Source organism: Microtus pennsylvanicus, chromosome 1 (assembly GCF_037038515.1).
Source record: "Microtus pennsylvanicus isolate mMicPen1 chromosome 1, mMicPen1.hap1, whole genome shotgun sequence".
Classification (NCBI taxonomy): Eukaryota; Metazoa; Chordata; class Mammalia; order Rodentia; family Cricetidae; genus Microtus; species Microtus pennsylvanicus.
The window spans coordinates 18,221,697-18,240,287 of record NC_134579.1 but is presented as its reverse complement, the minus strand read 5'-3'; positions in this window follow the sequence as shown (position 1 = coordinate 18,240,287).

The following is an 18,591-nucleotide window of genomic DNA, read 5'->3' as shown; positions in this document are numbered from 1 at the left end:
GATTGGCAGAGGGGGAGCCAAAACCTGCTCAGTGAATTATATAATGTGGCGGCTTTTCCCCCACCTAGCTTCTGCAAACAGATTATTTCCAAACAGGTTGCTTGACTAAATTGCCACAGAAGCAAATTGAAAAGAATCTTGGAAACAAGTTTTCTCTCAACTGATTTCAAGCTCAATGTTCACAACTCCAGAGGGAGAAAAAAAATCAAGACAAAATAAATATACTGAATTGTTGGGAACTTCATGGATGTAAAATGAAAGTATTTCTTTGGATTCTTCTATCAGTGCTATATGGTTTCCATTAAATGTAAGTCTCACTTTAAGGAATATACACCTTTGCAAACCTGATCCCCTCTTCTCTAATAGGTCAATGACTGGTTACCTCTTTCGTGGAGTCCAGGGAAGTTCATGAGAGTTCTCATAACACACACACACACACACACACACACACACACACACACACACACACTCATATCTGAATATGAATAAACAGGAAAAGAAACACTGATAATTATAATCAGGTTCTCAAAATAAGGTTTAGTAGAATTAGCATTTTTATTATGTTGCTTTTTATCATAATTAATTATCGATTTTTTAAAGCTTTGTTTTTTCATGTATATACGTGTATGTGTGTGGGGGGGTGGGTGAGAGAGAGAGAGAGAGAGAGAGAGAGAGAGAGAGAGAGAGAGAGAGAGAGAGAGATTACATATGTGAAGGCTCAAAGTTACAATCAGGAATCTCCCTTAATTTTTTTTCATCTGATTCACTGATGCAGGGTCTCACACTGAAACCCAGATCTTGTCCACATGACCTGCCTCCTTAGCCTGCTTGCTTAGGGGTCCCCATCTCCACCTTCAGAGGCTGGATCATAGGAGAGACATAGCAGCCACCTGACACTTATGTGAGTTTGGGGAATCTTAACTCTTAACCTTCTGCTTAAGTGACAAGTGCTTTAACTGTTGAGCCACTTCATCAGCACCCTTTATGTTGCTTAAATACACCAACATTTGTTAAATCGGATCATTTTCTATTTTAATGGGCAACACCTTCCTCCTCGGTTTTCATACGAAATAAGGACAGTATCTGTTGGATTTTTTTTTTCTGAAAAGAACAGTGTGTACTACCACAATAAGAACCAGTTTCACAGAATTTCTGCAATTGGGAGGTCCTTACCTACTAACTCTGCTATACTAATGAAAGCAGAATTAAAAGATAATTATGATGTATATGTCTAAGTATATGATGTAAGGTATCACTTTGTTATTCTGTTTATTGCCTTATTGTAAGGTATCACTTTGTTATTCTGTTTATTGCCTTATTGTAGGGCAATGGGCAATTGATAAATGTTGATTTGATAGAGGTTCTATTGTTTTTATCACTTGTTCACATCCTCAAGGAAGAGAGGCTATTGGGATTCTGAACAGAAGATGGGAAAATAAAAAAAAAAACCAAAAATCAAAGTCATGAGTTGTAGTGTGCCCCTGGAAATCATCTCAGTGGAATCATTGACTGCAGCTTGGATCAAGGAGATGCCTGACACAGGCACACAGTTCACCATGAAGAGAGGATCAGTCCTAAGTATCTACCTACCCTTGCAGTCCTATGGACTGTAGTTTGGTTATCACATATAACTGAGCCCATACTATACTTATCTTCCATGAATGAATGAAAACAGCACTAAAGTTAACAACTGAACTGTCTCTTAGAACTGCTGGGTGACCAGTTTCTTTAAGAGAGTGACACTGGGCATATCAACCACTCTGGTACACGTCTCATGTTCATAAGTAGTTGACCACCATATAATGGAATTCACAGATTTTATTGTGTGCTTTTATTTGATTACGGTTGGTGTTTACTTTTGTCATTTTGGGTATGTTTTATTTCATTTTTTTGGTTCAGAATAGCTGTGTTGTTGTATTTGGTTGTGTTTTTTTTAAGAAATAAGTTAAAATTGGGTAGAGAGGGAGGATCTTGAAGGACTTGGGACAGGTAATGAATATGATTAAAATACATTTAAATTTAAGCTTTGTTTTAAATAATAAAAATAAAGTAACAACAAAAACTATCCCATAGACAAGTATGGTTGTTCATGCCAATAATTCCAAAATCCTGGGAGATCTATGGGAAGCAGGAGGCTTCCCATAAGATGAGGCCAGCCTGGGCAAAGTAGTAGAACCCATTTCAGGAAAAAACAAAAACTTGCAACAAAAAGGTTACACAGTTATTGGAGTTGGTAGAAAGCGCAAATTATTTTTAAAGTATTCTGTTAACAAATGGTGTTCACTCACTTCCTCTACAGATACACATAAGGGACAGTAAAAGAATGGAATTTTCATGGCAAACATCGTTTAGTTCCTACTTGCCCAAGCAAAATTAGATATCTAAGTACTGGGTTTGTATCAATAATCAGATTAAAGGCTTCTTTGAGAGCAAGCCAGAAAAAGAGTATTTGAGGATCTATTTGTATACACGAAGAGCTGGGTCCGGTGAGCTGCAAACAAGGTGTGTATAACAATCAAGAGAGATTCATGAGATCTGGAAAAATAGAGTGATGATGTGAAAGTAAAAGAGGAACTACAGGGGAGAGATCATCTGGAAACAGTAGGAGACAAGAGAAAAGAAAAGAATATGACCCCACCTTACGCATGAATGAAAATCTCATAATGAAATCAGTTATTTTCTGTAAAATTAATATATGCCAACAGTGAACTTAAATCTCTTTCCAAATGGTGAAATTTCAAATTTGGTTGTGTTTTTTTTAAGAAATAAGTTAAAATTGGGTAGAGAGGGAGGATCTTGAAGGACTTGGGACAGGTAATGAATATGATTAAAATACATTTAAATTTAAGCTTTGTTTTAAATAATAAAAATAAAGTAACAACAAAAACTATCCCATAGACAAGTATGGTTGTTCATGCCAATAATTCCAAAATCCTGGGAGATCTATGGGAAGCAGGAACTGAAAAGTGAGTGGAGTGAAACCTCTTACACTGACCCAAAATCCAAACTGCAGCTTTCTCTTGAAACTCAAAAAGTGTAGTCCCAGAGTTATCTCACCATGCTTCAGTGGCTTAGGAGAGTCATCCACTATTTTCAGTCAAGTGTGACAAAATGAGTAAATTAGATGATATTGGGTTTGGTAGCATCACAATTTTATCGAGACGACAGTGATCCTCTTTCTTCTCTGGAGCACGTATGAGCGAACCCTGATGTCACAGAAGCAGAAGTGACCGTGTACACTTGTTCTATACAAAAGCCACTGACTCTGAAGGAATGTCTAGAGCTCAGGTTATCTGCAGACACGCTAAGGGGTCAGATGCTCATGGCGAGAGCACAACTGAAAGAGAACAGGGAGAGGAGTAATTCACGCACTCATGAAATTCCAGAAGCATTTGTTTCTATAGGGCAATCTAGCAGGGCTCGCGGGTTCACAGGGATGCTAGAAATGTAATGAAGAATTGCACAAGCAGGATGATGCTTTTCTATCCCTTTAAGTCTAGTAATCATTAACTGTGTTCTAAAGTAGGACCATTCAGGTAATACTTTTTTTTAAAGTATGGATCTCTATTAATGGAACATTTTGCATTAGAGCTGAAGAACTGGTCAATTTCAATTAAAGTCAACTTTAATTAAATATTCTTTTAGTAGCGCCTGGTAGGTCAACCCTACTCCAATGGATAACCCCACTCTCCGGCATATATAGAAACACATTAGAAACAACAGTTTATTTAAATAGAAGGTGGGCATAAAGTTGAGTGAGGCAGGAAGGTGGAAGCAGATCTGGGAGGAATTAGCAGGAGGGGTGGAGTAAATATGATCAAAATACATGCATGAGATTTTCAATACAGCTGCAAAAATAAAATAAATAAAAACAATTATGGTACTGTTACGAATCCAGATTGAATCAACGTTTTTACTCTAATTCTCTTATTACTAAATTTAGTTTTAATATACATCAACACAATAAAAGTGAAAAATCAAAACAAGAAGGCAAAAGTTACCTCTGCCTTAGCTGCCTAGTTTTATTAGGTACATAATTGACAAGTTCCTTCATTATGATCAAACCTCCTTCCAACTCCCTCTAGTGTCCTTTACCCTATCGCACTCCCAACTTTATTTCCTCTTTATAATGTATTGTTTTGTTATTAATAATGCTCTGAATCCAGCCAGTTCTTTCTCTGTATGGTTGTGAAGTCATCCACTGGAGCGTGAGCAACCTATAAATTGGCACATTCGCAAAGGAAATGGTCTTCCTTCCCTCAGTAGCTATCAGCCGTCAGTAGCTCCTGCTCCTGGAGTAGGACATTTGAGTTTTTCCTTATCCATGCTGGAATTCTGATTGGCTTCATATTGGACAAGTAACCACACCTGCTGTGGGTTTCTGCACATATGGAACTCTCAAAGTAACAAAAAGTACATAGTTGTATATAAAGTATACAACAATCAAGTGCAAAGACACAGTAAATGAAAAACCTCTTTGTTATTGTTTAAATGCTGTAAATAAAAAGGAATCCCACGGAAACAGTCGTATTTGAATTATTCTGAGGGTGAACTGTGCAGTGCTTGAAAGATTTTATAAAAATATAGCAATACATTAACTACAAAATAAGAAAGGGAAGGAGACAGAGAGATTGCAAAGTTGGGGTTGGAAGGGAGGGAGAAAGAGAGGATATAATCTTATTGGCAGAAAAATAAACGTAATTCTTTAGATATTATCTTATTCAAATGTCTCTACTTGCTGTTTGGTTTTTACTTTAAGAGAGAGAACGAGTTTGCAAAAGTTTGGTTTGTCCCACGGCCAGGTGTTCTTTCTACCTTTGAAACGCTGCTACTGTATTTTACAAATTGTTCTAATTTTAAACATTGCTCCCTGCCAGAATGTTGTATGATGTCTTCACTAATTTTCTAAATGTATGTAGTCTTTGTTTCTAAGAAAAGTAAAGTTAATTTTTAAATACCATTAAATTTATAGAGCTAGTCTCTCTACATTTAATCATTATTAACCCCAAGAGCAATTTCTATTATGTGCATTCCTTAAAAAATTAAATTAAATTAAAAATAAAAGTCAAATGGCTTCATACTCAAAGAATCTGGAATATACCAGGATCGATTACTTCTGAACTCTGCAGCTTTCCAATGCTATTTCCTCAGTCAGGAAAGCCGACTACTTTCATGCCTCCTTCCATTTTTTTTTCACTTTTTTCTCCACCTTGTTCTCCCTACTTCCCTCTTCTTTCTTTCTTTCTTTTTTTTTTTTTGGAAAGGAAAAAGTCACAGTATCTTTATTTGCAAATGACATGATAGCATATAAGTGGCCCCAAAAATTCTACCAGGAAGTTCATACACCTTCAGTGAAGTGGCTGGGTACAATATCAACTCAAAAATCAGTAGCCCTCCTATAAACAAATGGCAAATGGGTGGAGAAAGAAATCAGGGAAACAACACACTTTGCAATAGCCACAAATAATATAAACCACCTTGGTGTAACTCTAACCAAACATGTGAAAGACCTATATGACAAGAAAGAACTTCAAGTCTTTGAAAAAAGAAATTGAAGATCAAAAGATGATAAAGATTTCCCATGCTTATGGATTAGTAGAGTTAACATAGTAATAATGGCAATCTCCAGATTCATCCCAATTCCCATCAAATTTCTAACGCAATTCTTTTTTTTTTTTTTTTTGCGTAGGACTGTTTAATTGCCTTAACCTTTGTAAAATACTTTGCTGAGAGTTTGGGGAGCCTTTGTGTTTACTCTTCGACTGTACACATTACACTGCTTGCTGTCAGGCTGTTCACACCCTCATGTCACACTGTCCTGGTCATGTGTAACAGTTTATCCCTCCTCGTTGTGAAGAGTGCTGGGTTGTTCCTTTGTTCCTGGTGCTGGTGTGCAGGTGATTTAGGGCTCCAGTTCATTCAGCTCCACGCTGCTTCTGACATCCTGTGATTGATAAGTGTACTTCCCTCTTCTTTCCCTTCATTTCTTTCTTTCTTTCTTTCTTTCTTTCTTTCTTTCTTTCTTTCTTTCTTTCTTTTTCACACAGTACAAAGTCATGATGAATGAGCACCATCTTACTAGAGTTCCAAACTTACCAATAACTCAAAGTCCTATGGCTGTTTCTGTGGCCCGCTGAGCAGCAAGTCATCACCTCACAAAGCATCAGATAAATAGAAAGCCCAAACAAAGCAAAATTAAGCCGAACACCAGGTTGAGGGAAAGATAACCCAAACAAGAGACTATAAAACTTTAATGAATATTTGAAATCTCTTACTCTTTTTGTAAGAGAAAAATAGGAAAAGGGCAAATGGAAGTGTAATAGCTAAGGACCTAGGAAAGCATAAATTATGTATTTGCGATGTTTCCCGATAATCAATGTGTGCTCAAAAATATCAAGCAACTAAAAAGTGATCATTCTGAAGCTAACCATAATAGCAAATGAATTGGATCATCTGGCTTGAACATAAAGTTCAAGGGAAATTTGTGGAGAAAATACAAAGGTATCTGTAAGAAACGTCAATTTGCATATCCTTCTGGATGCGCACCTGTCACTTTGCTACAGTTTCAGAACGGGATTTAGTTAAGTAAACAGCTCACATGCCAGCCCATGTGCACACTACAGCACAGCAAAGTGGAAATGTTGGAAATAATAAGGAGCACGCTGTCAGAGAGGTGGATAGCCTGCCATCCACAGAAATGCTTTCAGAATAAAGCTGAACAAAAAAGAAGAAAAGAATAACATTAAGTGCATCCCCATTGCCAAAATTTTTATACCAGAGAAGAAGTTACATAAGGGATAGATGCTATAGTATTTACTTACGAAGAGTAGATATAAAATAGTCTTGATTTATAATAGCTTTAAAGACCATCAGCAGAATAAGAGTTCATTGTGGATATTTTACCCAAGTACTTTTCTAATGAGGGAAAATCATTTAACCTGATACTAAAATATCTGAAATAACTTTTAAGATTTTAAATATTTATGAAGTCAAATAGTACAACAAAACATACACCAAGTTCTTACCAAACAAGCATAAATATTGTGGCCTCAGGCTCATCTCCAGGGGGACTCATTACTATGAGACTGGAAAAGACTTCTGTGAAGCTGGAGGGATCACTCAGTGGGTGAAAGCACTTTTTATGCAAACATAAAGACTTAGCCCACATCCCCAGGAACCACATAAAAAAAGGTTGGGCATGGCTGAACGTACCTGTTACCTTAGCACTGGGGAGGACAGAGACAAGCAGACCGACAGAGATCTCCAACTGCATAGCAATCCAGCGATAGCTGAAGTTTTATGATCATTTTGGTTCACTCTGTGACCCTGTCTCAAAGACATTAAGGTGGTAAAAGAAGAAACCTAATGTCTCTGACCTCGTCAGGCATTCACGTTGGTATGCAGATACACACACACACATACACACACAGAGAGAGAGAGAGAGAGACAGAGACAGAGAGAGAGACACACATACACACACACACACACACACACACACACACAGAGAGAGAGAGAGAGAGAGAGAGAGAGAGAGAGAGAGAGAGAGAGAGAGAGAGAGAGAGAGAGAGAAAGAACACATTCATCTGGTCATAAGTACCATATACAGTCTGCCTTTAGAAAAGCATTTGTGGCAGGTGCTTGCTAACCATTTCAAAGAATTAGACGATGCTTAGCAGTCATAGAAATCACCAGGAATAATTTATGTAGATATGATTGTTTGCAATTCCAAGAGTTAACTGGGATTATGCCCCAGACTTTTCCAGCCACTCATCATCCTATCTACGTCAAATGCATTGCTTTGTCTAAAATACAACTTTTTTCAAAAATACTTAGGGTTTCAATTTCCTACCTTTCCCCAATGGTAGTATAAATATGATTAGAAAAAACAACACTATGAAGCTGGAGATACAGCTCAGTTGGTAAAGCATCTGTGGGACAGACATCAAGTGTTGGGTTTGTTTCCTAACCCTAACCAGCTGTGTGGTGAAGCACACCTGTAACCGCAGCACTGCAGAGATGAAGGCAGGGAAGTCAAATCAAGCTTCAGTTTTTTTTGTTTTATTTCTGTATGAGTGCTCGTATGTATTTATATGTAGACATGCATGCCAAGTTTCCTAAGAACAAAGAGATCATAGGATTCCCTAAAACAGGAGTTATAGGAAGTTGTAAGTTGCCATGATGGGATTATGGAATGGAACCTGATTTGTCTGCAAGAGAAGCAAGTGCTCTTGACTTCTGAGACATGTTTCCGACCCCACCCCCCACAGCCAAACACATACACACACACACTCACACACACAATTTAAAGTTCTTTTTATTTTTGTAGTATTTATAATTGTGTGCATGTGTTTGTGTCCATGTGAGAATGTGCTGGGAGCTAAACTTGGGTTCTTTGAAAGAGCAGTAAGTCATCTTAAAAATGTAGTTATCTCTCCAGTCCCTAGAGGTCCTATTTTTAAGGAGCACAATTTTGTGTGCTTTCAATTAGTAGTTTGTCCAATAGAATAGATAATTCCTTCATTCAAGTCTTCTAAAATCTAAATCTCTTTATCTTTCTACCTGTATTTACATTGTCTGCTTGCATGAATTAGCCAATATGACCAACTGACCACATTTCACTGTGTTTTTCTTAACCTGCCATTGTAAAATTTCCCTGTATTTGTAGTGTCTGTTTTCTTCATTCTACCAACCCCAAACACCAACCTTTCTTTCCACAACAAAATGAAAACATCTTAAACCAGACTCCTTCCTTCCTTAAGTGGAAAACTCCCAGCTGGCTAGTCCTTAAATTAACCCTGGAAGGTGTAACTCCATAAACTATTTGCATACGTATGTTTTATCTTCTTATCTAAAGGGCAAAATAAACCAAAGTGTGAGCTATGACAAACAAACTAGTATTACTGTATTTACTGAAGTTTCTTCTCAGAGCTTCCAGAGGAAGCCTTGTTCTCTCCCTTCTTGTCTTCCATTATCATTGTTAGTTACTCAAACAGCACCCAGACATCATTAAGCACATAGGACACCTCTGGGCTTCAAAGAGAAAGAGGTGGACAATATTGTTTCTGGTTCTCCTTTCCACTGTGTTGCCTTTGTTATCAAGGTACTGGAAAAATGCTGCGAACAACACTGAGTTCACAAGTAAATGAAAGCAGAGCCTTCAAATGAAAGCAGCATATATGCATTTTCACATGGAGTAGTTTAACTTTCTTATTAAATGTTTTTATTGATTTTTATTGAGCTCTACATTCTTCTCTGTTCTCCTCCCTGCCTCTCCCCTTCTCACTTCAGTCCTTCCTCAAGGTCTCCATGCTCCTAATTTACTCAGGAGATCTTGTGTTTTTCTATTTCTCATGTAGATTAGATCTATGTAAGTCTCTCTTAGTGTTCTCATTGTTGTCTAAGTTCTCTGGGATTGTGATTTGTAGGCTGATTTTCTTTGTTTTATGTTTAAAAATCACCCATGAGTGAGTTACATGTGATAATTGTCTTTCTGTGTTCGGGTTACCTCACTCAAAATAATGTTTTCTAGTTCCATCTATTTTGCTGCAAAATTCAAGATGTAGTTATTTTTTTCTGCTGTGTAGTACTCCGTTGTGTAAATGTACCACATTTTCTTTATCCATTCTTCGGTCAAGGGGCATTTAGGTTGTTTCCAGGTTCTGGCTCTGACAAGCAAAGCTGCTATGAACATAGTTGAGCACATGACCTTGTGGCACGATTGTGCATTCTTTGCAGATATATCCAAAAGTGGTATTACTGGGTCTTGAGGAAGGTTGTTTCCTAATTTTCTGAGAAATCAAAGTTAAAAATAATAAACTGCATGGCCTTCCATTAAAGAGCAGTCCACTTAGCAGGCTACATTCTTAGGTAGAAACTGTCTCTTACTCTCTCAGTAGCAACCAATTGCCAATAGTCCAACAACCAGGGGTGGGACTATGTGTCCAACTGCCTTCTCCACGCAGGGATTTTGTTTGAGCTTGAATAGGTCTTATGAATGCTGTCACAGCCATTGTGAGTTCACATATTCAACTGAGCAGAAGACAATGCTTTTTTGTACAAATCTGTATTAGTTGCTTTTCTATTGCTGTGACAAAAAAGACCCTGACCAGGGCATCTTAAAGAAAGAAAGGTTTATTGTAGGCAGTGGCTGCATGTTATTCCCATCTGCCCAGACCCAAAATAATCCACAAAACTATATTAATTAAGACACTGCTTGGCCTGTTAGCTTGGGTTTCTTATTAACTAACTCTTACACCTTAAATTACCCATTTCTATTATTTTGTATTTTACCATGGTTACCAGTAAGGTGCTGGGGCATCTGTCTCCTTTGGCAGCAAGGAGGCATCTCTTTGACTCCGCCTACTCTCTCACTACATCTCTGTTTGAGTTTTCCACCTGGCTTCACTCTGTTAAGCCATTGGCTGAAAACAACTTCTTTATTAACCAGCGGTAATATAAAAAATTCACAGCATATACAGTTGTATCCCACAGTTTATCTTGGGCTTACAGTTCCATAGGGATAAGAGCTCATTACCATCACAGCAGGCAGGTGTGGCGGCAAGTACCTGACATGGAGAGCACTCACACCTCAAACAGCAAGCAAGAAACAGTGACCACCCAAAGGGATGCAAGTCCATACACTCTTAAAGACCACCTCTAGTGACTTAATTCTACCAACAAGGCCACACCTTCTATAACTCCTCAAACAGAGTCACCAACTGGGCACAAAGTATTCAAATGCTAGAGACTGTGGAACATATTTTATCTGAACCACCACATCATCCAATGCCTATGGCTATCATATTCTTTCAGACCTCTCTTCCTCAATGATGAGACTGAATATTCTTTAGTCCCTTATTTTCTGCACCTTAGCCATTTGTGAGTCTGTGCTACATTCATATGCAGCAAATGGAAGCTTCTCTTGTGAAAGTGGAGAGATGCGTTGATCTATGGGTACAAAGATGAGTTATTAGGAGTCATTTTAATATTACGTCCATTTAGCAAAATAATATTAGTTGGTCCTCCCATAGAGTCAATGAACTATCTAGATATGTTTTTGGTCTGATAATTGAGCAAAGTATTATAAGTCTCATATTGTAGAACAGGTATAAATTCAGGAATATTTGGGATTTTTTTGAAAAAAGACAATATGTTGGTTGGGCAGGATAAAAAGATTGGGAAGAGTTTGGGAGAACACATATAACCAAAATATGTGGTATGAAATTTTCAAATAACTAATAAAAACAGCTTAAAAGTAAATCATAGTATGAGGCATGCTCATACATAGGACTTCAAATTCAATCAAAAGATTGTTTGGTTACCCCCACAATCAGTTTCGCCACTATTGTACTAGTGAGAACATCCTGTCTTCCAGGACCATGTAGTTGCATACAGCATCCATCTTTGGGCAAAACCATTGATGTATTGTCTCTCTCAACAGCATAGCAACTTCCATCGCTATAAAACTGTAGCATCTTTGCAGGTAGTTTCATGATCAAATTGAGATTGGTTTTTCTGTGTCCTGGGCCAAAATCTGTGCTATCTATAGCAATAGAAATTTGCCATCTGACCATGCCAAAGATCAATAACAATAGCCTGTATAATTTTAGATGCCAAATATCCGAGACAAATAATTCAGAGGGGTAACCCATACCTTGAACTAAGATGTTTAGTTAGTGAGCAATTTCTTCTGGAGGCAGCATTGTTCATTGATACAGTGTACCTCTTTTCAAATTTATTCTTTTATTTGCAATTAGCTTCAAGATTTGTGAATTTTCATAAGGTTTCCTTCATACATTTTTAGTTTAGTTAACACTCCCCTATTCCTGCTTTTCCCCTATCTCCCTGCTACTAGTTAATATTTAGCCCCTAGAATTACCCACCTTTTCTGAATCTTATATGTTTTGTTATTCCTTCATATGTATATTACTCGAGTTGTGAGATCATCAGTTTCTATTCAGGTTTATTTATATACAATTCATTTTGGTTAACCTTTCCTATACCTTTGAAAGAAAATGTCCCCCAAAGGGAATGGCACTATTAGAATGTTTGGGTTTTGGGGGATTGATGTGGTCTTGTTGGAGGAAGTGTGGGGATGGTGTTTGATGTCCTTTATACTCAAGCTACTCCCAGTGGCACAACCTACTTCCTGTTGCCTGCATATCAACACGTATCAGCTCCCTCTCTAACAGCACGTCTGCCTGCAGACTTCCATGCTCCCCACCATGATGACAATGGGCTAACCATCTGAAACTGAAGGCAAGCCACCCCAATTAAATGCTTTCCTTTATAAAACTGTCATGTGTGGAGGCTGGAAAATGTGAGCTTATTCCCATTTTGTCTGAAGTTCAGAGAGTTTCAGCTTGCTCAAAGTTGTTGAATTCCACCTTGACCAAAGGTCACAGAGTTGGAATTTACCTTTATTTCTTCAAGGTTATTGTTAGTTTCTACCTCAAAGACAGGTCCCAACTAGATTTAGGTCAGAGAGTTCCACTCTCTCAAGGTTATTGTCAACAGGTGTGGCTAATATCCAGGTCTTGTATTTCAGGAACAGAGAAGTAGATCTGTTTCTACCCCAAACAAAAATCTAAGGATCCAACTAAGTTCCTACTCCCTTAAGGATGTAACAGTGGATTCTACCCAGGGTGTGGTTTGCCTACAGAATGTTTTGGTCTAGGGTGTCAGTGTAACTTGTCTTGTTCTAGCAACAGAATGTTTAACTAAGAATGTGGTCTGCAACCTTCAACTGGTATGTTGATTTCCCTGTATCATGTTAATGCATATGGAAATTAAATGTGGGTGATTTCAGTATTCACTGGAATGCCCTCCTTGTATTATCCTGTATTTTATTATTTTCATTGTGTCTTCATACACTTTACTAATTTTTCTAATCCCCTTGCTCCTACCCTGGTAAGTGGTATGTTTGTCGAACCTGGTCTCCAACAGTCATGGTCATGGTATCTTTGCACAGCAATAGAAACCCTAACTAAGACATCATCTTTTCCCCTTCCCATCACTCGACTACCTCCATGAACCTTTCTATTCTACGACACCCCTCTCTACTTTTCTCCTACCATAACCTACTACTATCTCTCATTCCTTCAGGAATTCCCCATCCCAAAGGCCTGATTCCAGCTTCTGGGATTCCATATGCATTCTGGATTAAAGACACAACACAAAACATTTAAAGTTACAGTCCACATATGAGATAAAATATGCAGCATGACCTTACTGGAGAAACCACTTTTAAGATAAGACTGCTCTATACAGTGAGACACTATCAGAAAGAGAAAGAGGGAGAGAGAAGAAAAAAGTGTGAATGACAAGGTTTATTATGTAGATTTGAAAAACATCGGCCTCAACACTGTTGTCATTTATAAAAGCAATTTCCCTGTGGTCCAGCCCTGGAGTTCCTCACCAACTCTGGAGCTGAGTTACTGGAGCGTTCTACAGAGTAAATAGGCCATTTTACTATATAGAAGCATAAGATTTCTCTTTCCAGCAGAATCAAGGACCACAGAGGTGAAGGCATAAGTCACAAACAATCCCACAGCAGTTTGGAATTATGATTAATAAGGTGGTATTTATTTAAAGGGGAAAAAACTTACAGATCACCGTCCCAGACAACACCCCTCTGCGCAATCAGGAAGGAGTCTAGTCGCCGGAAGCGGAGCAGAAAGTAAGAGAGAGAGGAAGGAAGACGCCACTTTTTTAAAGAGAGAGACCATGCCCCAATGGGCTGGTATCTCAGCGGCTATTGGCTGGAGGAGCGGAAGGACCTCCCGCAACACAGAGGTAGTGGCTATACCCCTTACCCATCTGTGGTACTGTGTAGAGCAAAGTGGGATCTACACTGTGTGGAGCAGAGTTGGACTTAGATAACTGGGACACCTAATCAAGCACTTTGGAAAGTACTACAGAACAGTGAAAGGTAAATCTAATGACACATGATGAAACTAAGGGGATCAAAAGGGAGAATACTTGCCCAGCTTTATCTATGTTATTCTACCAAATGATGCTGAGACAAAAGCACAATATTTTCTTTTTTGGATATTAAAAAAAAAAAACCTGAGCTCATCAAACAAACAGCCTACTGAGACAATGTTTTGTGATTTGGAACCAATTTTATACTTTGAAGAAGAGAATGGAGAGAGAGACAGAGACAGACAAAAAGAGAGAGATTAAAAACTAATAAAGCCTTCAAATTCACAAAAAAAGATAGTCTAATTTAGACTCAAAGACTTAAAATAATATAAGATTAGCTATAGTCATAAACCCGGAACTACCACCTTGATAGTCAATGAGCTAGTGCAAGACTACTTCTCGACCATTTCTGGAAAGTCTTGAGCATTCAGTGGAAGGTCTAGCTGGAGAAGAGATGCATTTAAATTAAGTCAAATGGAAGCACTGTGTGCCAAATCACGAAGTTAGCATACAATTGATGGCTAGCAGCCATCGAAGCAATTTCTGCTGAGTAGGATATAAAATGAAATGGGTTACTGCAGGTCACTCTTCAAGCAGTTTCATTTTGTGATGTTGGATCCAAAACATTGAGCACTTTAGTAGGCTGGCAAGGAGTGCAACAGTCATTTACCTTGTCAGAAATCTTTATTAAAAGTATGACTACTTTATTATAACACAGATTATGATATTTTTAAACTTAAAAGCTGAGTCATTTTTTTTCCAAAAGTAAGCTACAGGATATGCCTTTCTCCCAGCCAGAAAACCTTTGATATATAATATGTCCTGTCTTAAGGATGTGTGAGGACAATGGTGGCATAGAACCTGTGAGAGTAACCAACCAATGTCTGATTTGACTTAAGGCCCACTCCATGAGAAGGAACCCATGCCCAACACTGTTGGGCTGACCACGGACTACAGACTAGATATCTGAGAGACCTAGAGTAAAACCAAATATTACTGCTATTTAAAAAAAGTAAAAATAAAATTAAAATGACTTCTAATAACCAAAGCAAGACATTACACAGATAGACAGACCTTGGAATACAAAGCTCTAAATGGGAGGTCTCCATCAAATTCCTCCATTCAGGACTCAATGAACACTGAGGAAGAAGAAGGCCGGAAGAGTATAAGAGCAGCCAGTGATGGAAGATACAAGAAGAACAAGGCCCTCTGAAATAATTGAGCAAGGTTCATATGAACTCACAGAGAATGAAGTAGTAAGAACAGAATCTACACATGTCTGCACCAAGACCTCTGCATATATATTATAGCTATTAGTTATTATTTTATGGGTGTGACTGAGTAGGTTTATGATTCTTGTGCCTGCTTTTGGAGCTCTTTTCCTTCTGTTAGGTCACCTTGTCCAGCCTTGTGGTGATGTTTTCTGTTTTATCTTTTGTTGTATTTTGTCATGTTTGATTGTTATCTCCTAGAAACCTGTTTTTTCTAATGAAAGTCAGAAAAAAAGAGTATTAGAATTAAGATCAAAAGTCTTGTTAGCTCTTCAAATATATGTTACATAGTGAACAGTGGTAAGTTTCTTTAGGCCTCCAGTGACCCCAATTATTAAGTGCCTATATTAACCCCTGCATTAAACTATTATAGCAAGAATAGCATACATGGAACTAATTTGGCCTATTCCATGGGAGAATCCATGCTTTAAATTGTAAGTATGCTTAATACCACATGACAAGGGGACCATATGCCATAGGAAAAAACAATAATGTTGTTTAAGCACATTGACATTGCATCAAATTGTCTTCTAGATATCTATGTTTATACCAATAGACAAAATATCCTCTCAAGCTTAATCAAATAATCTTCTCTTTGAAATATGTTGCAGTGAATGTAAAATCCCAATGGCTGACCAGGATGCTGAGAATAAGTGACAGCTGATGGCCCAGCCTTAAATAAGATGTTCCTACCATACTCTCAAAGGATCACGGAACATTGCAGAAGAGAGAAGTGTCATGACAAATGTAAGAGGAGGGAGATAAGAAAAGAGCTGCAAAACGACATCCTCTAGGCATGACACGATCGTTGCAATCAGGAAGTCACAGAAGCTTCGGTTATTATGTTACATCTACATAAGAGACTGAGGGAAAGATCTTCTCAGCTACTATTTATTATAGATTCTGGAAGGCTGGGTTACTCTCTTCAGCTGTACACCCACTGCTGAGTCTACTAACCTCCAATAGGTAGATTCAAACTCCTGGTCACCCAGATGGCCCTGGTTAAACTCAGAGAGTCCCCGAGAACTCAGAGGCAGAAATCTGATTAGAGTATTGTAGGAAAGGCAGAAAACAGAAGTAGGAGGAAATTAAAAGATGTTGGAGATGAGAGTAAGGGTATACCTGATATTCATGTATGAAATTCTTAAAGAACAAACTTAAAACAATAAAAAAGAAAACTTGGAAGAAATAGAAAGATACATTGATATGAAGGGGAAAATAGAAGAAATTAAGAGGAAAGCTTTAATTGCTGAGGAATGAGGGAGGTCAATACAGAAGAAAAGGTGGAGGGAGGGATGAAGGTAAGGAGGGAGAGAAGGAAGAAGAAGTGATAAATAGCATTATGGATGATTGAAAAAGCCTTAGGAATTATATTATCTTATATGTACCTAAAATGAAATAACACACATATTAATGTATATTATATATACACACACAGACACACACACACATATAATGAAATTGTGACCCTTGGGCTGACAATGCTACCATCCAGAGCTATGGACCATCTAACAAAACCTCATCACCAGGCATAAGAAACCTCCTTTCAAGTTGTTGGTCAGGGGAGTGCAAAAGATTCCCCAAACAATATAGTCTGTTGCTATTTCCCCTGATTATCATACAGAGGTGGACATAAGGCCCTGATATGAAATATACCATATAATTTGAGCACAGGGTTGATATGCTCTTAACTGGGATCTGATCAGAAAGCCTCCTTCTTGAGAACCAACTCTCATAGTATCAGGTGCTATGTAAGCTGTCAAAGGAGAAAGGCATTCTACCCTTCTATGATGTCTGTGACTCACAATGAATAGCACAGCAATGTATTCCTAAAGATGTGATAGTAAGTAGTACTCATGTCTTTGTGGTAACCAAAGCTATCGGATTTGATTCAAGGCATTCTACCCTTCTATGATGTCTATGACTCACAATGAATAGCACAGCAATGTATTCCTAAAGATGTGATAGTAAGTAGTACTCATGTCTTTGTGGTAACCAAAGCTATCGGATTTGATTCAAGGCTTAACAGGAGGAAAACCATGCCTGGCCCTAGACACCAAAATAATTACCTGGGCCTATGTAGGTAAAGGACCTCGGAGGAGAACCTACCACTGCCAATTTAACTAAATGAGCATCATTCCTACATGCATTCTAAATATTTGTCTTAGTTAGGGTTACTATTGCTGTGACAGAATACCATGATGAAAAGAAACTTGGAGAAGAAGGGATTTATTTCACCCACAGTTCCATATAACAGTTCATCATCAAAAACAGTGGGGGCTGGAACTCATACAGGACAGAAACCTGAAGGCAGGAGCTGATGCAGAGGCCATGGAGGAATGCTGCTTACTGTCTTTTTCTACTTGACTTGCTCAGCCTGCCTTCTTATAGAACCCAGGACCACCAGTCCAGGCATGGCACCACCCACGATGGACCGGACCCTCCCCCATCAATTGTTAATTAAGAAAATTCCTTACATCTGGATTGTACAGAGATATTTTCTCAGTTGAGGCTTCCTGTTTTCTAAAGACTCTGGTTTGTTTCAAGTTGACATAGAACTATCCAGTATAATATCTAACCTTATTATAAGGATGTCCTTATAATATCCTTAGGATATTATATCCTATACCCACAAATAGGTGTAATTCTCACCCCCATCAAAGAACCAAGAAGTGCATCTGGTAAAATAATGAAATTAACTGATGTTGATCTGCAAAGCCTCAAAGGACCCATCAGTGGCTCAGAAAACGTCATGGAGGAGGCAGAAAAAGTGTATGAGCCAGAGGACCATAAAGTCTATCATGAGACGATGTCTGCAAAATATGACAGGGAAGCTATGCCCTTGATGCCTTAACATTACAGATACCTAGAAAAATATCTGAATAAGGATGATACCAGCAGAATAAGGATGACACCAGTATGTATGCTGTCATGCAAAGGAGAAATATCATGGGTGCTATGATACAGCATGAGAGGAACCTTAGAGGGTTCGGGGAGTCCCACAGTGGGTGAGAGACTCTCTTGTGTTGAGAGTTTTATTGGGGGAAAAGGAGAAAAGAGAGAGAAGGGGAGTGCAGATTGGCCTCCTGGGAAGCGAGAGGGAGAGAGACAGAGAGACAGAGAGACATGAGGCACAGAGACCTACCTGCCTCTTTCACAGGAGTGATGGGAATGAGCAGGAATGGACCCAACTTGTCTCTTAACGGGAAACATAGCACATACACTCAGACTACATAATGATGTAGCAGCCATAGGACCCTGGGTTGGCCAAGGCACTGCCTGAGTGCATCCAGTCAGGTGACGGGGGCAGGCCAGCATAATTCCTGTCCTATACAAAACATCATAAGTGATTAATGGCTGTTGAGAAAGAGAAAAATTGTCTTCAACAGGAAGAGAC